Genomic DNA, 20,176 nt, shown 5'->3' with positions numbered 1-20,176 from the left:
GATGATGGACAAGAATGTCCCCAAGACCCAGAGGTTAAATAAGATGGAAAAACATTTTCAAGCCTGGGTTCTTTTTGTTCAGGAAATGCTTGGAATGCTAGAGAGACAGATACTCCAAATGCATCTTTTGCCTGACAGTCAGGTATATTATTTGTCAAATTAGAAGGTATTTCCTTTATGTTTGCTCCTTCTTTAGGGTTATCATGTAGTGGCTCTTCCTCAGGACAAACAGTAATTTTGTATTTTTCAAAAGTTCCACCAAACTTCCACTTTAACTTATTTGTGATGCGTTTGAAGTTATTTTTCCACCCTAATTTGCCTCGTTTGATCCACATTTCCTCATGCTTTTGTACACAAGGAAGTCCTGAACATACAGATATGTCCTCTCTATCACATTCCTTATTCATTTCTGGTTCTTGAGGCATTTTTTGCAGATGCAAAAGCGGAAGATCAATTGGCTTGATTTGATTTTCAGATGTCTTTTCTGTCAGGGTACATGTTTGTAAAATAACTTTATCCTTAAGTAATCAAGTACGGACAAAGAAAAATTAGAAAATAATTAAAATTTAACCGTTAAACTTCTTAATCTATGTTTAGCTACTCACAAATCACTGGATTACAACTAAGAAGTGAAAAATAACTTGCCTTAGCCTGAAACAGGAGAAAAACATGATGAACTCACAAACCCAATTTTGTCACTGTTTGTTTGAACTAAATAATTCATATATGTTAAATCTACCAAAAATGAATTAGGAGATGATTTTTAATGTTACAAAGCCTTCCTTACTTAAAAATATTTCACCTCACCGTACCTTAAAAAGTCCCTATGTGCACGTAAGCATTTTTTTTTAAGGACTAGTAACTGGAGAATAGACAAACCTTAAATTACTAGGAGCCAAAATCAATTAATACCAATCAGAAAGAGGAACAAATTCCTAAATTTTAATGCAAATTATATACTATGATAGTATTATACGTTGATATAATACCTGCTTTCATTCAGTTATATTATATTCTAATATCCACTAATGAAAGTGGATAAAGCATTGTTTAATATTATTTACTGGTTTCCTACCCTGAAATGAAATAAATTAGAAAGTTATTGTTTGTACCCTAACAACAAAGGTCCAATTCTGGAAGGTCTGCTTCCTTAATAGGCAATTGGGTTGATTGTATGACCCCTTCTCTCCCTGAATGTAGATCTTTAGGTCGATTACATAGAGGTCACAAGACAGAATAAATCTTTAATCTTGGCATTAGTGACTGGCAATTTGAAACTGCAAATTTTGAACAGCTGGGAATGATTTCTCCTTCCATGAATCTAACTCACGGACCATCACTGATATACTGTTCATAATTTCAACTGCTTAATCATACGATTCAGTATTTGATTATCACCTTCTTTATCATATAAGGAAGAAGCAAACAATATTCAGGAAATTTTTTTGCCTCAATTCCAAGGACAAAGTTTAACTATAAATTATAATAGATTCTAACAATATTTTAAGCTTTGTAATTAAAGCACTATAAAAACTAACTATTAAATTATTATCTATCAATTCTAAGAGGTTAATTTTGAAAGGTAATTTCATTTGAACACTGTTGTTAAAGCATAGAAAACAATATTGAGCCAGAAATTTACATTTACATTTTTACATACCTGTGAGTGGTTATTTTCACTTCCATCAAGCCTTTCTTGTGCTTCCTCCGATGTTATTTCTAAGTCTAGTTCTGCTGATAAATCTATATGTTTAGTTAAAATTAACTACTTAGAACAGTTAGATAAAAGACATAATCTTTATAAAAATAGATTTAAAAAATTTTATCAAATGACAATTTAAATTAAGCTTAATCTTTAGCTGAATATTTACTTCTTTAAGAAATACTTCTAATTACCTAAAACTCCAACAAACCATCTGGGAAATACCAGATGTCACCAGGTTACAGGCACACAAACATCTCAAAGATTCATTGACAAATTCATCCACCAAACATCAATGAACAGAACAATCAGAAACCAAACAAAGGGTTTCCCTGGTGGCGCAGTGGTTGAGAGTCCGCCTGCCGATGAAGGGGACACGGGTTCGTGCCCCGGTCCGGGAAGATCCCACATGCCGCGGAGCAGCTGGGCCCGTGAGCCATGGCTGCTAGGCCCGTGCGTCTGGAGCCTGTGCTCCGCAGTGGGAGAGGCCACAACAGTGAGAGGCCCGCATACCGCAAAACAAACAAACAAACAAAATTTAAAAATACAGGACAAACATAGAAACTCATAATATACTCTGTTCTCTACTTCATAATAGTACCTATTTAACAATACACCAAGCTTCAACTGCAACGTTATTCATGGTTTCCAAAATTACTGTTACTTTTCATGCTTTTATCAGTTCCTTAATCTGAAATGTTTTCCTCTACTCTTCTGACAAAGTTCTTTTCATCTTTTAAGACTCAGCCTGCTTCGTGAAGTCCTCCTTGATTACAGCTCTCTTTCCCCAAATAGGTATCTCTTTCCTAGTAGCTACCTTAGTACTTTATAGATTTTTCTAGTGTATCTTCATCACCTGAACTGTAAATTATTTCTTCACGTCTATCCTCTTTGCTTCTAGACTGTAGAGGACAATCTCTTGAAATCATCTTTGTATAAACAGTCTTTATTTTACTCAATAATTATTTATTGAGTTCCTGCTCAGTACTAAACATGGAGTTTAAAGAATATAGATAAAAGGTGTCAGGGATGGCTTTTCTAGAGATAATGCCTGAGCTGAGACTTACACAGTGAGGTCAGTCAGATTCAAGGGAATAGAGGGCAGGAAAGGGAGAGAGCATGGAAAGCTGTAGCAAGACAGGCAGAGAAGCATACATAAAACAGGGTGAATAGTTGTCTAAAATACAGGGATAGATGAGAGAGCATCACCAGCAGTTCAGAATTCCAGAGCAAAGGACAGACAGAAAGGGCTAGAGAGGGAGAGTCAGGTAGAAGTTAGATTACGAAAGCCTCGTGTCATTCTAAGATGGCTGGACATTAATATGCTTTAAAGAGTGGTTCACGATCACTGGTGCATTTGAGATAGATCACTCTAAATGCTGCGGGAGGGATGAATTTGAAGGCCATACAAATAAATAGAGGGAGAAGAATTTGATGGCATTATAATGCAAAAAAAAGATGATGCAGGCCTACACTGAGGGACTGTTTCCAGAAATATTTAGGATATAAAATTACCAGGACCCAGCATAGAATAAATCTTTATTAAATAAATAAATGCACGAATCCTGGGCCCCTCAAGAACTAGACTCTGCTTATTACTTTATAAAAGGTATCAACTGAGAAGAGAAATGATCTGCATGAACTGTTTTAAGTTGCTTGTATTTAGTTTCCAGTTTTCCTGTTTCACATCTTCCTGTGTTGAGGGGGCTCGTGTAGGTGTTTCATTTGAATTTGTGCTTCTTGGACCTACCAAGCTCATGGAGAAATGAGAGCAAACAAGTCACTTGTATAGATAAAAAAAACTTTGAGTTTATAGCTTGTAGTCACTACTCTAGGAAATAACTGAGAATCTTTTGTAAATGTAACATTAATTCTACAGGTAAGGAAAGACAAGAAGATAAAACTATAGGACTGGAAAAAGAAAACAGTGTATGATTTATTACTACAGCCCTGATCATATGACTGATTAACGGCACTAAATTAATTGGTATTTATGTAGAACATATATTAGATGTGGTTAATCAATAGACTGGGAATCCTAGTAGAATTCGAATTGATTTTCCTTACACTATCTTTAAATGATCAGCACTCCTTAAAACCAATATCCCTTGTGAACTATTAATTCATTAAAAATAATAAGTTGATATACTATGTGGACACAGCTAAGAAGGAGGGACTATGTAGCAATCCCCAATGACTCCCATTACTGCTGGGAAAGCCAATTCTAAAATATATAAACTCATACAAAATACAAGAAATAGTTTAGTATTTGGTTTTGGAGGTGCTTTTTTCGTTACACTGAATATAGTTATAACTAATACTAATGAATTCAGAGCTAAACAAAAATAAAGCTAAGAAACTACATTTTGAGAAGGGAATCTTGAAATGTCTGCCTAGGTTTCCCAACTAGTCCCAAAGTTCTAAATATAATCTTGCTACCCACTCTCAGGTGTATCCTAAATACTAGCCTAAGGAACCTATTCTCTCTCCTAATTCCCTTTGTTATTTATTATGTTGCTTTCGTCAGAGGAAGAATGCAAACGTCTTGCTAAAAGACGTTTCGCTGCAGGTTGAATAAAAGGAGTAAACACAAAGCAGATTTTGCCACAAAATGATTTTGGAAACATCAGGATTATGGTGAAGCCATGCCGAGGTGGCCTATGGTTGAGTGCTCTGTGCTTATTTATTACATTGTTTGCTTTCTCTGTTTTCTGGCAGTTGTGACTCACACAGGTCACGGAGCGTGTAATCCCCTAACAGAAACAACACTCCGATATTAATCTTTTCTTTATCTGTTAAGGTCATCTGTCCAAATTCTGTGGATGCTGACTGATTTTTGGTCATTGTGACACAAATGGATATTTATCATCAACTTTCAAATGCCCAGCTCTTTGACAAGTCTCATTATTGAGCGACAAACTAGCAGAATCCCAACCTGAAAAACCTGAAAACAAAGTTTCCATTTATTAGAATGTGAATACTAATACAAATTTGACTAACCTGAACAAATTCTTTCTTCAGAGAAGCAGTCCCATGTCCTCCTCTCCCCCCAAACACACTACTCCCTCATGGCTTATTGTATCTTACACATCATTGCCATTCATATAGATACGTTAAGTATTGCCTCTCATTTTTTCTAATTTTTAATTTTCTAGTGTTACTTACTTTGATTCACTCATCAATCTCTATTACATATTCTGTATACCTTAAGAGCTTTATTAATAATTACGTTTCTTCAACATATAAATTTTTTCATTAACAAAATTATGTCTAACCATTTATTTTATGTTTAAATATGCATGACAGTATTGTGTGTTCCAGAGACATGGGTTTTAAAAAATCTTTTAATGAATGGTACTACTTTAATACAATGAGATGGTCTTTCCTCAATGTACCAATATCTTCAGAACTCATTTTTTAAGGCTTGGATAAATATCATAAATTTACAAAAGAAATGATAGCCTTGAGTGACTAATTGTTTCCTGGTAAAAATAGGATAAGTCTAGGTCCACACTAGATCCAAAGAGCATACAGTGCCATGACACAGGAAATGAATACATAACAAAAATATTTTTCTTTTTTTTAAAGAAAGTAAAATTGTCAGATTTCAATTTCTTAAGACAAATAAGAGCTGAACCAAGATGGTGGAGTACAAGGATATGCTCTCAGTCCCTCTTGTGAGAACACCAGAATCACTACTAGGTGCTGGACAATCATCGACAGGAAGACACTGGAACTCACCAAAAAAGATACCCCACATCCGAAGACAAAGGAGAAGCCACAATGAGACAGTAGGAGGGGCGCAGTCACAGCAAAATCAAATCCCATAACAGGTGGGTGGGTGACTCATAGACTGGAGAACACTTATACCACAGAAGTCCACCCACTGGAGTGAAGGTTCTGAGCCCCACATCAGGCTTCCCAACCTGGGGGTCCGGCAAGGGGAAGAGAAATTCCTAGGGAATCAGACTTTGAAGCCTAGTGGGATTTGACTGCAGGACTTTGACAGGACTGGGGGAGAAACAGACTCCACTCTTGGAGGGCACACACAAACTACTGTGCGCAGTGGGACCCAGAAGAAGGAGCAGTGACCCCACGGGAGACTGAACCAGACATACCTGCTAGTGTTGGAGGGTCTCCTGCAGAGGCGGGGGTTGGCTGTGGCTCACCGTGTGGACAAGAACACGGGTAGCAGAAGTTCTGGGAAGTACTCCTTGGCGTGAGCCCTCCCAGAGTCTGCCATTAGCCCTACCAAAGAGCCCAGGTAGGCTCTACTGTTGGGTTGCCTCAGGCTAAACAACCAACAGGGAGGGAACACAGCCCCACCCATTAGCTGTCAAGTGGATTAAAGTTTTACAGAGCTCTGCCCACCAGAGCAACACCCAGCTCAACCCACCACCACTCCCTCCCATCAGGAAACCTGCACAAGCCTCGTAGATAGCCTCATCCACCAGAGGGCAGACAGGAGAAACAAGAACTACAATCCTGCAGCCTGTGGAACAAAAACCACATTCACAGACAGATAGACAAGATGAAAAGGCAGAGGGCTATGAACCAGATGAAGAAACAAGATAAAACCACAGAAGAACAACCAAATGAAGTGGAGATAGGCAACCTTCCAGAAAAAGAATTCAGAATAATGATAGTGAAGATGATCCAGGACCTCGGAAAAACAATGGAGGCAAAGATCGAGAAGATGCAAGAAATGTTTAACAAAGACCTAGAAGAGTTAAAGAACAAACAAACAGAGATGAACAATACAATAATTGGAATGAAAACGACACTAGAAGGAATCAATAGCAGAATAACTGAGGCAGAAGAACAGATAAGTGACCTGGAAGCCAGAATGGTGGAATTCACTGAGCAGAAGAGAATAAAGAAAAAAGAATGAAAAGAAATGAAGACAGCCTAAGAGACGTCTGAGACAACATTAAACGCAACAACATTCGCATTATAGGGGTCTCAAAAGGAGAAGAGAGAGAGAAAGGACCAGAGAAAATATTTGAAGAGGTTATAGTTGAAAACTTCCCAACATGGGAAAGGAAATAGCCACTCAAGTCCAGGACGTGCAGCGAGTCCCATATAGGATAAACCCAAAGAGAAACATGCCGAGACACACAGTAATCAAATTGGCAAAAATTAAACACAAAGAAATATTACTGAAAGCAGCAAAGGAAAAACGACAAATAACATACAAGGGAACTCCCAAAAGGTTAACAGCTGATTTCTCAGCAGAAACTCTACAAGCCAGAAGGGAGTGGCATGATGCAATTAAAGTGATAAAAGGGAAGAACCTACAACCAAGATTACTCTACCCAGCAAGGATCTCATTCAGACTCCACGGAGAAATCAAAAGCTTTACAGACAAGCAAAACCTAAGAGAATTCAGCACCACCAAACCAGCTCTATAACAAATGCTAAAGGAACTTCTCTAAGTGGGAAACAGAAGAGAAGAAAAGGACCTACAAAAACAAACCCAAAAGAATTAAGAAAATGGTCATAGGAACATACATATTGATAATTACCTTAAACGTGAATGGATTAAATGCTCCAACCAAAAGACACAGGCTTGCTGAATGGATACAAACACAAGACCCATATATATGCTGTCTACAAGAGCCCCACTTCAGACCTACGGACACATACAGACTGAAAGTGAGGGGATGGAAAAAGATATTCCATGCAAATGGAAATCAAAAGAAAGCTGGAGTAGCAATACTCATATCAAATAAAATAGACTTTAAAATAAAGAATGTTACAAAAGACAAGGAAGGGCACTATATAATGATCAAGGGATCAATCCAAGAAGAATATATAACAATTATAAATATATATGCACCCAACATAGGACCACCTCAATATATAAGGCAACGGCTAACAGCTGTAAAAGAGGAAATCAACAGTAACACAATAATAGTGGGGGACTTTAACACCTCACTTGCACCAATGGACAGATCAGCCAAAATGTAAATAAATAAGGAAACAGAAGCTTTAAATGACACAATAGGCCAGATAGATTTAATTGATATTTATAGGACATTTCATCCAAAAACAGCGGATTACACTTTCTTCTCAAGTGTGCACAGAACATTCTCCAGGATAAATCACATCTTGGGTCACAAACCAAGCCTCAGTAAATTAAAGAAAATTGAAATCATATCAAGCATCTTTTCTGACCACAACACTATGAGATTAGAAATGAATTACAGTGGAAAAACATAAAATACACAAACACATGGAGGCTAAACAGTAAATTACTAAATAACCAAGAGATCACTAAAGAAGTCAAACAGGAAATCAAAAATACCTAGAGACAAATGACAATGAAAACACAACAATCCAAAACCGATGGGATGTAGCAAAAGCAGTCTTAAGAGGGAAGTTTATAGCTATACAAGCCTACCTCAAGAAACAAGAAAAATCTCAAATAAATAATCTAACTTTATACCTAAAGGAACTAGAGAAAAAACAAACAAAACCCAAAGTTAGCAGAAGGAAAGAAAACATAAAGATCAGAGCAGAAATAAATGAAATAGACACAAAGAAAACAATAGCAAAGATCAATAAAACTAAAAGCTGGTTCTTTGAGAAGATAAACAAAATTGATAAACCATTAGCCAGACTCATCAAGAAAAAGAGGGAGAGGACTCAAATCAATAAAATTAGAAATGAAAAAGGAGAAGTTACAACGGACACCGCAGAAAGACAAAGCATCTTAAGAGACTACTACAAGCAACTCTATGCCAATAAAATGGACAACCTGGAAGAAATGGACAAATTCTTAGAAAGGTATAACCTTCCAAGACTGAACCAGGAGAAACAGAAAATATGAACAGACCAATCACAAGTAATGAAATTGAAGCTGTGATGAAAAATCTTCCAACAAACAAAAGTCCAGGAGCAGATGGCTTCACAGGTGAATTTTATCAAACATTTAGAGGAGAGCTAACACCCATCCTTCTCAAACTCTTCCAAAAAATTGCAGGAGAAAGAGCACTCCCAAACTTATTTTACGAGGCCACCATCACCCTGATACCAAAAACCAGACAAAGATACAACAAAAAAAGAAAATTACAGACCAATATCACTGATGACTATAGATGCAAAAATCCTCAACAAAATACTAGCAAACAGAATCCAACAATGCACTAAAAGGATCATACACTATGATTAACTGGGATTTATCCCAGGGATGCAAGGATTCTTCAATATACACAAATCAATCAATGTGATACACCATATTAACAAACTGAAGAATAAAAACCATATGATCATCTCAATAGATGCAGAAAAAGCTTTCAACAAAATTCAACACCAATTTATGATAAAAACTCTCCAGAATGTGGGCATAGAGGGAACCTACCTCAACATAATAAAGGTCATATATTACAAACACACAGCAAACATTATTCTCAATGGTGAAAAACTGAAACCATTTCCTCTAAGATCAGGAACAAGACAAGGATGTCCACTCTCACCACTATTATTCAACATAGTTTTGGAAGTCCTAGCCTCAGCAATCAGAGAAGAAAAAGAAATAAAAGGAATATAAATTGCAAAAGAAGAAGTAAAACTGTCACTGTTTGCAGATGACATGATACTATACATAGAGAATCCTAAAGATGCCACCAGAAAACTACCAGAGCTAATCAAAAAATTTGGTAAAGGTGCAGGATACAAAATTAATGCACAGAAATCTCTTGCATTCCTATACACTAATGATGAAAAATATGAAAGAGAAATTAAGGAAACACTTCCATTTACCATTGCAACAAAAAGAATAAAATACCTAGGAATAAACCTACCTAGGGAGACAAAAGATTTGTATGCAGAAAAGTATAAGACACTGATGAAAGAAATTAAAGATGATACCAACAGATGGAGAGATAAACCATGTTCTTGGATTGGAAGAATCAATATTGTGAAAATGACTCTACAAAGCAATCTACAGATTCAATGCAAAGCAATCTACAGATTCAATGCAATCCCTATCAAATTACCAATGGCATTTTTTACGGAACTAGAACAAAAAATCGTAAAATTTGTATGGAGACAAAAAAGACCCCGAATACCCAAAGCAGTCTTGAGGGAAAAAAACGCAGCTGGAGGAATCAGACTCCCTGACGTCAGGCTATATTACAAAGCTACAGTAATCAAGACAATATGGTACTGGCAGAAAAACAGAAACATAGATCAATGGAACAAGATAGAAAGCCCAGAGGTAAACCCACACACCTATGGTCAACTAATCTATGACAAAGGAGGCAAGGATATACAATGGAGAAAAGACAGTCTCTTCAATAAGTGGTGCTGGGAAAACTGGACAGATACATGGAAAGAATGATATTAGAACACTCCCTAACACCATACACAAAAATAAACTCAAAATGGATTAGAGACCTAAATGTAAGACTGGACACTATAAATCTCTTAGAGGAAAACATAGGAAGAACACTCTTTAACATTAATCACAGCAAGATCTTTTTTGATCCACCTCCTAGAGTAATGTAAATAAAAACAAAAATAAACAAATGGGACCTAGTGAAACTTCAAAGCTTTTGCACAGGAAAGGAAACCATAAACAAGATAAAAAGACAACCCTCAGAATGGGAGAAAATATTTGCAAACAAATCAACAGACAAAGGAGTAATCTCCAAAATATATAAACAGCTCATGCAGCTCAATATTAAAAAAACAAACAACCCAATCCAAAAATGGGCAGAAGACCTAGATAGACAGTTCTCCAAAGAAGACATACAGATGGCCAAGAAGCACATGAAAAGCTGTTCAACATCAGTAATTATTAGAGAAATACAAATCAAAACTAGAATGAGGTATCACCTCACACCAGTTAGAATGGGCTTCATCAGAAAATGTACAAACAACAAAGGCTGGAGAGGGTATAGAGAAAAGAGAACCCTCTTGCACTGTTGGTGGGAATGTAACTGATACAGCCACTATGCAGAACAGTATGGAGGTTCCTTAAAAAACTAAAAATAGAATTACCATATGATCCAGCAATCCCACTACTGGGCATATACCCAGAGAAAACCATAATTCAAAAAGACACATGCACCCCAATGTTCACTGCAGCACTATTTACCGTAGGCAGGTCATGGAAGCAACCTAAATGCCCATCGACAGACGAATGGATAAAGAAGATGGGGTACATATATACAATGGAATATTACTCAGCCATAAAAAAGGAATGAAATTGGGTCATTTGTTGAGACGTGGATGGATCCAGAGACTGTCACACAGAGTGAAGTAAGTCAGAAAGAGAAAAACAAATATCGTATATTAACGCATATATGTGGAACCTAGGAAAATGGTACAGATGAACTGGTTTGCAGGGCAGAAATTGAGGCACAGTTGTAGAGAACAAACTTATGGACACCAAGGGGGGAAAACCGCAAGGGGTTGGGGATGGTGGTGGGATGAATTGGGAGATTGGGAATGACATGTATACACTGATGTGTATAAAATTGATGACTGATAAGAACCTGCCGTATATATTAAAAAAAAGACAAATCAAAGAAAAAAGCAAGAAATGTAAAAGTGAAAGTTTAAAGCCTGTTTCATCACAAGCGTCCCTTTATCATTTCACATCCATGAGCTCTGTAAATGGTTTAAAACAGTGGTTCTCAAGTGTCACCTGAGCATCCCTGGAGTCCCAAGACTCAACCGTTCAAGGGGTCCAAGAGGTCAAAACTATTTTCACAATAACAGTAAATGTTATTTCCATTCTCATTCTGTTTTAAGTGTACAGAGCAGTTTTCCAGAGACAAGATATGTGATAACATCATACTTCTAATGGCTAATAGAATGTATGATTGTGTGTGCTTGTATTTTAAATTTTTCAGTTTTATTTTCCAATACAGTAAACATCAGTAGATACAACCTACTTAAACAAAAGTTCCTTGGAATTCTCAATAATTTTTAAAAGTATAAAAGGATCCTATATCTGCATCATAAAAAATAACAAACAAATAAATAAAAGGATCTTAAAGCCCAAAACGTTCAGAATTACTGTTTTACAAGATTGTGTCTATCAAATCGTCATTAAGGTATGATTACTTTCCCCCACTTTTTTTTTTTTTTGTGGTACGCGGGCCTCTCACTGCTGTGGCCTCTCCCATTGCGGAGCACAGGCTCCGGACACGCAGGCTCAGCGGCCGTGTCTCAGCGGTCATGGCTCACGGGCCCAGCCGCTCCGCGGCACATGGGATCCTCCCAGACTGGGGCACGAACCCGTGTCCCCTGCATCGGCAGGCGGACTCTCAACCACTGCGCCACCAGGGAAGACCTCCCCCACTTTTAATAATCAAAGACGCACACACACATACACACACACAGAGTCTGCTAATCAAAACATCTGGTTGGCTTAAGCTCATCCGTGTAACACCACTAAAATGAAATAATTAAAGTTGAAATACAATTGACATGTTAGCAAGTGAAGCTTTACTCTAGGTTAAGGTCAGAATTCAAATAAGCATTTTATAAAACTGGAAAAATCTTAGAATCTAATAATTTACCTCTGAGAATCCCTAAGAAGTACAGAGATTCCAAACTGAGAACTTTAGGGTATTGAAACATACATAGAAACATCTGAGTTAAAGCTTACATTTTAAAAATATCTTTTTCTTATGCTTGTAAATATCTTTTTTTCAAAACATGGATACCAACAATAACATGTGCCTTATTTATGTCAAATCCTTCAATTAAACTTGCAAAAACAAAAAGGAATTAGGAATATGAAGGCTGTGAGCATTTCAAATATTTTAGTGTACCTCTTTCCAGAGTGAAATTTGCACTGCAAAATTTACCTGATCTGGCTGTTTGTAAATCCTTCATTCCTACTGTTTTATTAGGAACAGAATCTTTCACTCCAACTGCAGGCTGAATGGGTTTTGAAACAAGTTGATTAATAAATAATGTACATTTGATACAATCTGTAGTTAATAATTCAAGATAAAAATATAAGTTTTTACCTTCAAGTCAGGATATTTTTCAGGAGAATCTAAAAGGCAAAAGGGACATAGAATCAATTACACGTAACTATGAAAGCCAACTATATATTCATGCAGTTAGTACTGAGCAGAATCCTCATGCTTGGCCTTGGCAGTGAATACTTTAGGTTTTGGTGTTTTGTTTCTTGGGGGAAGTTAGGACTGCAACAAGACAGACATATGAATCCACTACAGATACTGAAGAAAAAATAGGAGTACAGGTTTAACAAAACATGCAGTTAAGATTTCAAAAGTAAGATTATGTTCCAAAAGCCTTTATAAAATAGAAAAATGCACATATACCAATGTGAACATGCTGATTGATGAGGAGAAAAGTGATCTTTGATCAGAGCAACAAATCATGACCCCGAGAAGGTAAATGTGAAAGCTGATGGTAAAATGCAACAGCACATCTTGAATGCAATACAGCAGCATCATTTACACCGTTATACTACAAGTATTTATCATGTTCTTCAGTTTGTCCTGTAATTTAGGAAGTGCACAGTTGGGATGACAGTTCAGTTGAATGTATAATTCATTTCTCATCAGAGAAAGGGTTATGAACTGATCAGCTTGGATATACACTTGTAGAATAATAGTTCATAAAAATATTCATGTTTTTCCATACCCATGTGGGCTACTGGTATGCCTACATTTCTTGGATCCTCTAGTTTAGTCATCTTAAAGTTTCTCGATCCACTCATGCAAGAAGGTATATAAGGCACATCTAAGAAATAACGTATTATAAGTTTTCAATATCGAAGTACGATTATCAAAAAGGAAAAAGTAAATTTTACTGCCACAGAATTATTAGATATTAAAAATCTTTCATATTTCAAAATCAGTGTAGTATTTACTGAAAATAGCAATTTTAGCATTTAGGGAATGAACCCTATTAATTTCTTTTGTTTCCAAAATTAGTTTGGTTCAGTATATCATGCTAATGTTTAAAAGGATTTTTGTGAAACAATTATCAGCAAAAAATTAGCTATCTTAGGGACTCCCCTGGTGGTCCAGTGGTGAAGACCCCATGCTTCTACTGCAGGGGGCACGGGTTCAATCCCTGGTCGGGGAAATTAAGATCCCACAAGCGAAGCCAAGCAGCCAAAAAAAAAAAAACAAAAAAAACCTATCTTAAAAAAAAAAAAAAACAGCCAATGCTTCCATATTCAAATTAATCTCATTTGAATAACACATACCAACACAACATATATCTTTGATGCCTGATAGTTACAAGGAGGAGCTGGGGTTTACCTCAATTCTAGCACCCACTCCTGCTTCCAGTATTCTCTGGAGCAGCAATGACCTAACCTTGTTTCAGTGTAAATACACTGAAGTCATCTAACGAGAGTTCTCTCAAGTTTCCTCATCACCTCCACAATCACCTCCCTAACACCGTTCTTTCCCCCCTCTTTCCTTTCACTATATTCTTTCCTCTTCAAAGGTAGTCTCTGGATCTGTGGTCTTAATTCTCCCCCTTTGACATTCTTTTTATGGATCATCCCCACCACTTCTTTTTTCCTCTTTGCTTAGCAGTGGCACCTTACATCTATAAGTTCTACTTCAACGCTTTGCTACCCTCTTAAATATGGAATATTTAAATATGGAATATGGAAGCATTGGTATAAAAAATGATATAAACACACTCAGAAAGAAAAACAAAATAATGCTCTTCCTTGATCCTGTTCTGTCTTGAACTATCCAGTGGCTCCTCTTCCAGATTTCTCTCAATGCAAGCCTACACCCTTGCTACTCTGAGAGCTTGTCAGAAATGCACAATCCCAGACCTGCTGCTCAGCATGTGCACTTTTCACAAGGTCCCCAGGGGACTAATTAAAATTTGAGAAACTCTGACCTATCAGTCTGCTTCTACATTCCCACAGTAAGAGTGGGAAAGCTTTGCTGTTCGTCTCTGACAAGTTTCGGTGCTGGAAGCTCACTTCAAATTTGTCTCACGTTTCAAATACTCTTCTCTTCCCTTTTCTAAAGACCTATTTTACTTTGCCCCCGTCCTCCACAGACCCCTGCTTCCTTTTCCTTCATTTACTCCCTGTAACCTCTGCCTCTCTCATTCTTTAGTCCTTCTTTCCTCTTCCTCATTTCCCGACTTTCCCTAGGTTGTAGAGTACCTTGAAACGGAACTAATAATTTAGCTCCTTAAAGGGGACTCTCAATTTAATCTGTGGCTGACACCAGATAAGATACACAGCTTCCCTCCTTTTCTCGTCTTTTTCCTCACTATGCATTTGACAGGTGATTTCCTTTTTTTTTTTTTACATCAACAGTGTTATGTTTTTTAATAGTTTTCAGAATATAAGCTGCATAGCTTTTTAGAATAAAAAATGATATAACTTCAGTACATGCTTTAGGACACTTGGTTAAACAACAAGCAAACTGTGTCTTTGAGGACCACCTCAAAAGGGTGGCACACTTCACAGTGTAACTTGGTAACAGACATGGAGATAGATGATTATATCATGGCATTTTGTCTACAAAAGAGCATCTGGACACTCAGAGCTTAAATAGAACACACCACACAGTTAAGTATTCAAGCACTGCTTTTTGGCCAAATAAAAACTGCCTAAAAACTGCTGATGGATTTTTGACAAGAAAAAAAGACGTAGCTGCTTAGTTCTTCTGATACAGCACTTCTTTTCCAGAATGAGACAGGCTCAGGTCAACTTGAAATCAGTGTGAGGAATGATTCTTCCTCTTAACCGACAGGTGATTTTCTTTGGCTGTTAGAATATATCAGAATTCCCATTTTAAATCAACATGCTGTCAAATGACTTTTTCATAAAAATATAGTTCTTACCTTCTACTTGTCCATTTAATATATTTTTTCCTCTTTGACCTGCAGCTCCAGATAAATGATCAACATACTTCTCTGGAAGACTCTCAGAGATACTCTGTTAAAACTGATATTAATAATGAGTTGCATAAAGCTTTCCTAATCCCCTTCTAATAGCTGAAAATACCCTACTTTTTAAAAATTTCCTACTTTACAAGCAATTAGATTTAAAAATAAGAGAAGCATGCATTGAAAACCCAAACATTGAAATAGAAAACTTCATATACACTCTCTAGGTCAAGTCTATCTTTTATCCTCATTTGGCTACTGACTCTGTAAACTGAGCATGGAAAGCCAGAGGAATTATTTTCACAGACGAAAAATGTGCCTGACTTACAGGCACATTTCAGCAAACAATTACCTTCAAAACACCTAACTCTACTTTGCATTCCTTGGCAAAAGAAGAGAGTATTTTTTAAAAATATGTTTTCAAATAAATTCTTTAATAAGTACACTTGCTATAAATTTAAAATATTTCTAAAGACAGAAATTTTTTAGTATTAAAATAATATACTTGGCATGAAAAGAAACCATGAAGCATGTCATGTTGAGCATAAACAGAACACTGTAGAAGCTGCTTCATTTAGGTAAACAAGGGCTTATAAGAATCTGTTATTTGATAAAATTTTTATTGATAGGAAAAAGAGTTGAATAAAATAGCGAAGTAGTAAGAAAAACTTTTATGTTTAAATAATAGCAGAAAATTTAAATATAGTTATGCAACTCTTCAAAAAAGTACAGCAAGCTTTAATAAGGGAAGAATAAGAACTTTTATTTATTAATCATCTAAATGTGCCAAGCTTTTCTTATGCACATTTTATTTTCTACATACAACAACGATAAAAGTGATTGTAAGGACAGTTACCCCACTTCCTGTTTCCTGGTCCTTCCAAGATGCGAGAGTGTAATGATGAACAGATGGGATCCACTGTTCTCTCTGTCCAGAATGTCCCTCCCCTGGACCCTCACGTGATTGGCTCCTTCCCATCCTCCCCTTGGTAGCTTTTCTCACATGCAGATCTTTTCTGACTACCTAAATTCCACTCCCACCCCCATCCCCATCCTAACTACAAACTCTCTCAATGTTGTCTAATGTAACGTTCTCCATTTTCTTTGCCTCTCACTGTTGTGGCCTCTCCCGTTGAGGAGCACAGGCTCCGGACGCGCAGGCTTAGCAGCCATGGCTCACGGGCGCAGCCGCTCCGCGGTACGTGGGAACTTCCCGGACCGGGGCACGAACCTGTATCCCCTGCATCAGCAGGTGGACTCTCAACCACTGCGCCACCAGGGAAGCTCTCTCCATTTTCTTTACATGAAGGACTTAACAGTGACTTATAAAGGATTCCTGTTGGGTTTTATGTTCCCACCACTACAGCCTAACCCCTCAATTGGTACAGTCAGTGTCTAACTGCCCAGTACATAGTTGGTATTCAATAACAGGAATTTATTTAAGATCAAAACATTTAAAATGTCGAGAGGACCTCAAGTACCAAAGCACTTGATACCTATAGGAGATCTCCGATAACAGTCTATAGAAACTTAACATACCCCAAGCTAGAAATCCACATGCCCATTCTAATTTTCCTATTCTTAACACTACTGTCATTTTATTGTCCTTCAGGTTTTAAAAAAAGTGCCCCAGCATTTAGTGAGTCACTAATTGCCACTGTGATCATTGTTTATTAGTTTCTGCTTTATAACAAAAGTGCATCAGTCATACATATACATCTGTTCCCACATCCCTTCCCTCATGCATCTCCCTCCCTCCCACTCTCCCCATCCCACCCCTCCAGGCGGTCACAAAGCACCGAGCTGATCTCCCTGTGCTCTGCGGCTGCTTCCCACTATCTATCTACCTTACGTTTGGTAGTGTATATATGTCCATGCACTGTGATCATTTTTGTCTTACATTTCTATAGCACCCTTTACAGTTTACAAGGTGTGTTCACAGCTCTTACCACATCTGTTCCCTACACATACCTGAGAAGTGGGTACCAGTACCATTTTTACGAAGGAGGTCATTGACGCTCAACCAGGGTAGACAAGTCTTTCCGAGATCCCACAGCTAGTGACAGAACCAGGATGCTACCATGTCTTTTGACTTTAAACACAGTGATGTATCACTGCAGCAGCTGCCTATATCTTACAGATCAGGCCCTTCTTATCTCTTTCCATAGCTGTCACCTTACAACAGGTCATCATTACTTTATATTTACGTTACTTCAAGTATGGCTGCCATTAAGGTACTCAACACACACTAGTTATCCAAAATGGTGTGTACTTATTAAAACATCGCTAAACCTAACTGTTGTTATTATAACGCCACATACTTATTATTCCCCATTCTTTTGCTTCTCTTGAAACGTTCCTTGCAGATCTATTTGAAAATCCAAATGTAATAATACTTTCAAGTCTCAGGCACTATCTTTTTCAGGTCTAAGTGGTAAAAAACTACATTTTAACCTGTTTCTCTCTGAACCTCACTAGGAGTTTTACACATCCATATGTACCAAAGAAACATACATTTGCTTGGGAGACTGGGACTGACAGATACACCCTACTATATATAAAATAGATCAATAATAAGGACCTCCTGTATAGCACAGAGAACTCTACTGAAAACTCTGTAATGGCCTATATGGGGAAGGCATCGAAAAAAGAGTGGATATATGTATAACTGATTCACTTTGCTGTATATCTGAAACTAACACAACATTGTAAATCAACTAGACTCCAACAAAAATTTTTAAAAAAAAGAAAAGAAAAAAGAAACATACATTTGGCCATAGGCTGACCTGGAATAATGCTTCAGTTTTTAGATAAATTTAACTTCAGAACCCAAACTGATTCCTTATGGCTTCTAAGCCTTGGTTTTTGCTCTGTGCTACACTGGTTTCATTAGGTGAATCTTGCAAATTAACAAAAGTGCACTATGTGGTAGTTATTATACTTAGCACACAATTATTTAATTAATTACAGGTTAAAAATGTAAGGAAAAACTTTTGATGGGCAAATGCAAAGGTGAGGAAGTAAAGTCAAAGCACCCCCCCTTTTATGTTTTAACATCACTGTGCTTATATTTTAAAATAAAAAAAAAATAATAATAATAGAAGACAGTACCTCAGAATCCCAAGGTGATTCTATACCTTCCTCTTCTCCTAATCCTAATGCTGACATCATATCTGTAAAATGCAGCCACAGATACATTAATGAGAACATTTACTACTATGAATTTTAAATACATATATGTCTATCTCCATCCACAAATATTTAAATAAAATAAAGTAGAAGAAAAGAATTTCAGAGGGGTGAGGCATTTTCAGGAAGAAAAAGTTGGTAGTAGTTGGGATACTTCTGAAGAAACGGAGCAAAAGAAACATACTTAAAAAGAAATGGAAAAAAAAAAGGGCTTCACTGGTGGCGCAGTGGTTGAGGGTCCGCCTGCCGATGCAGGGGATACGGATTCGTGCCCTGGTACGGGAAGATCCCACATGCTGCTGAGCGGCTGGACCCGTGAGCCATGGCCGCTGGGCCTGCGTGTCCGGAGCCTGTGCTCCGCAACGGGACAGGCAACAGCAGTGAGAGGCCCACGTACTGCAAAAAAAAAAAAAAAAAAAGAAAAAAAAAAAAGAAAGAAATGGATAGTATATTTGGATCTACACACTTTAGATGTTTTTAGACTAGCCTTTAAGCATAGAAAAAATTCATAAATATTCACTAAATTACCACTCCTATTATTTTTCTGAGCTCCATCAAAAGAAGTCAAATTGGGCTTCCCTGGTGGCGCAGTGGTTGAGAGTCTACCTGCCGATGCCGGGGACACGGGTTCGTGCTCCGGTCCGGGAAGATCCCACATGCCGCGGAGCGGCTGGGCCCGTGAGCCATGGCCGCTGAGCCTGCGCATCCGGAGCCTATGCTCCGCAACGGGAGAGGCCATAACAGTGAGAGGCTTGCGTACCGCAAAAAAAAAAAAAAAAGAAGTCAAATTCTTATGATCTGTTTGCTCCTGTGGAGCACGTTCAATATCAGTATCGTTTCCTTTTTCCTCAATTTCTGGATTTGTTGCTCCTTCCTATAAAAACAAAACAAAACAAACACCTCATTCCAGAAAACATCATATTCATTCATTTGGTCATTCAATCAATCAGTAAGACCACAAACATTTACTGGATCTGGCAAATCATAGGCACTATCCTGGGAGAAAAGCTGGAAATATAAATAGAAGACCGATTCTGCTCTGTATTCCAGGAGAAGTAGAGCTACATGAAAACAAGTAAGAACAGCAAAGTATCATTCAAAAGCTCTACAACTGATGTGAACAGAGTACAGGAAGGGCACACAGGAAAGAGGAGTCAGCTGTATCTGGGTAGCTCAGGAAATGCTGCAAAGACAGGTCTGTGTCTTAAAAGACACACACAGTGTAGAGCGGGGAAGTGAAGGGGATTCTAGAAAAGGCAGCCTGAGCAAAAGGACGAGGCGTGAAACAACATAACAAGTCACGTGGAAAACTAGAACACAGTTACCGGGAATGGTATGGAGAGACACAACTGGAGGATCAGAGCCAAACCAAAAAAAGCAAGTGTCCTCCTAGAACATGAACTTTCTCCTTCATGT

At 37.5% G+C, this 20,176-nt stretch overlaps 1 long non-coding RNA gene and 1 pseudogene across 4 annotated transcripts in view; both read right to left on the bottom strand.

The window, feature by feature from the left end:
- LOC309802252 (ankyrin repeat domain-containing protein 26-like) overlaps positions 1-13,343 on the bottom strand; it is a 51,945-nt pseudogene extending 38,602 nt beyond the window's left edge. Inside the window, exons 1-4 of the transcript XR_014296160.1 lie at positions 13,340-13,343; positions 12,694-12,722; positions 12,529-12,601; positions 1,661-1,743 (exon numbers count right to left, since the gene is read on the bottom strand). The product of XR_014296160.1 is annotated as an ankyrin repeat domain-containing protein 26-like (transcript). The remainder of the gene's footprint in view (positions 1-1,660; positions 1,744-12,528; positions 12,602-12,693; positions 12,723-13,339) is intronic.
- The window catches only part of LOC309801985, a 96,821-nt gene that overhangs the window by 52,971 nt on the left and 23,674 nt on the right, over positions 1-20,176 (bottom strand). Inside the window, exons 3-4 of one of the 3 annotated variants that reach the window (XR_014293701.1) lie at positions 18,683-18,744; positions 15,596-15,620 (exon numbers count right to left, since the gene is read on the bottom strand). The exons of the other annotated variants lie outside the window; for them this stretch is intronic. This is a non-coding gene — a long non-coding RNA (uncharacterized lncRNA). Of the gene's footprint in view, positions 1-15,595; positions 15,621-18,682; positions 18,745-20,176 lie in introns of those variants that run through there. 3 annotated transcript variants of the gene reach the window in all.

Source organism: Mesoplodon mirus (assembly GCF_964341445.2).
Source record: "Mesoplodon mirus genome assembly, chromosome: 4".
Taxonomy (NCBI): domain Eukaryota; kingdom Metazoa; phylum Chordata; class Mammalia; order Artiodactyla; family Ziphiidae; genus Mesoplodon; species Mesoplodon mirus.
Note: the sequence above shows the minus strand (reverse complement) of the source record. Positions and strands in the feature narration are given on the sequence as shown.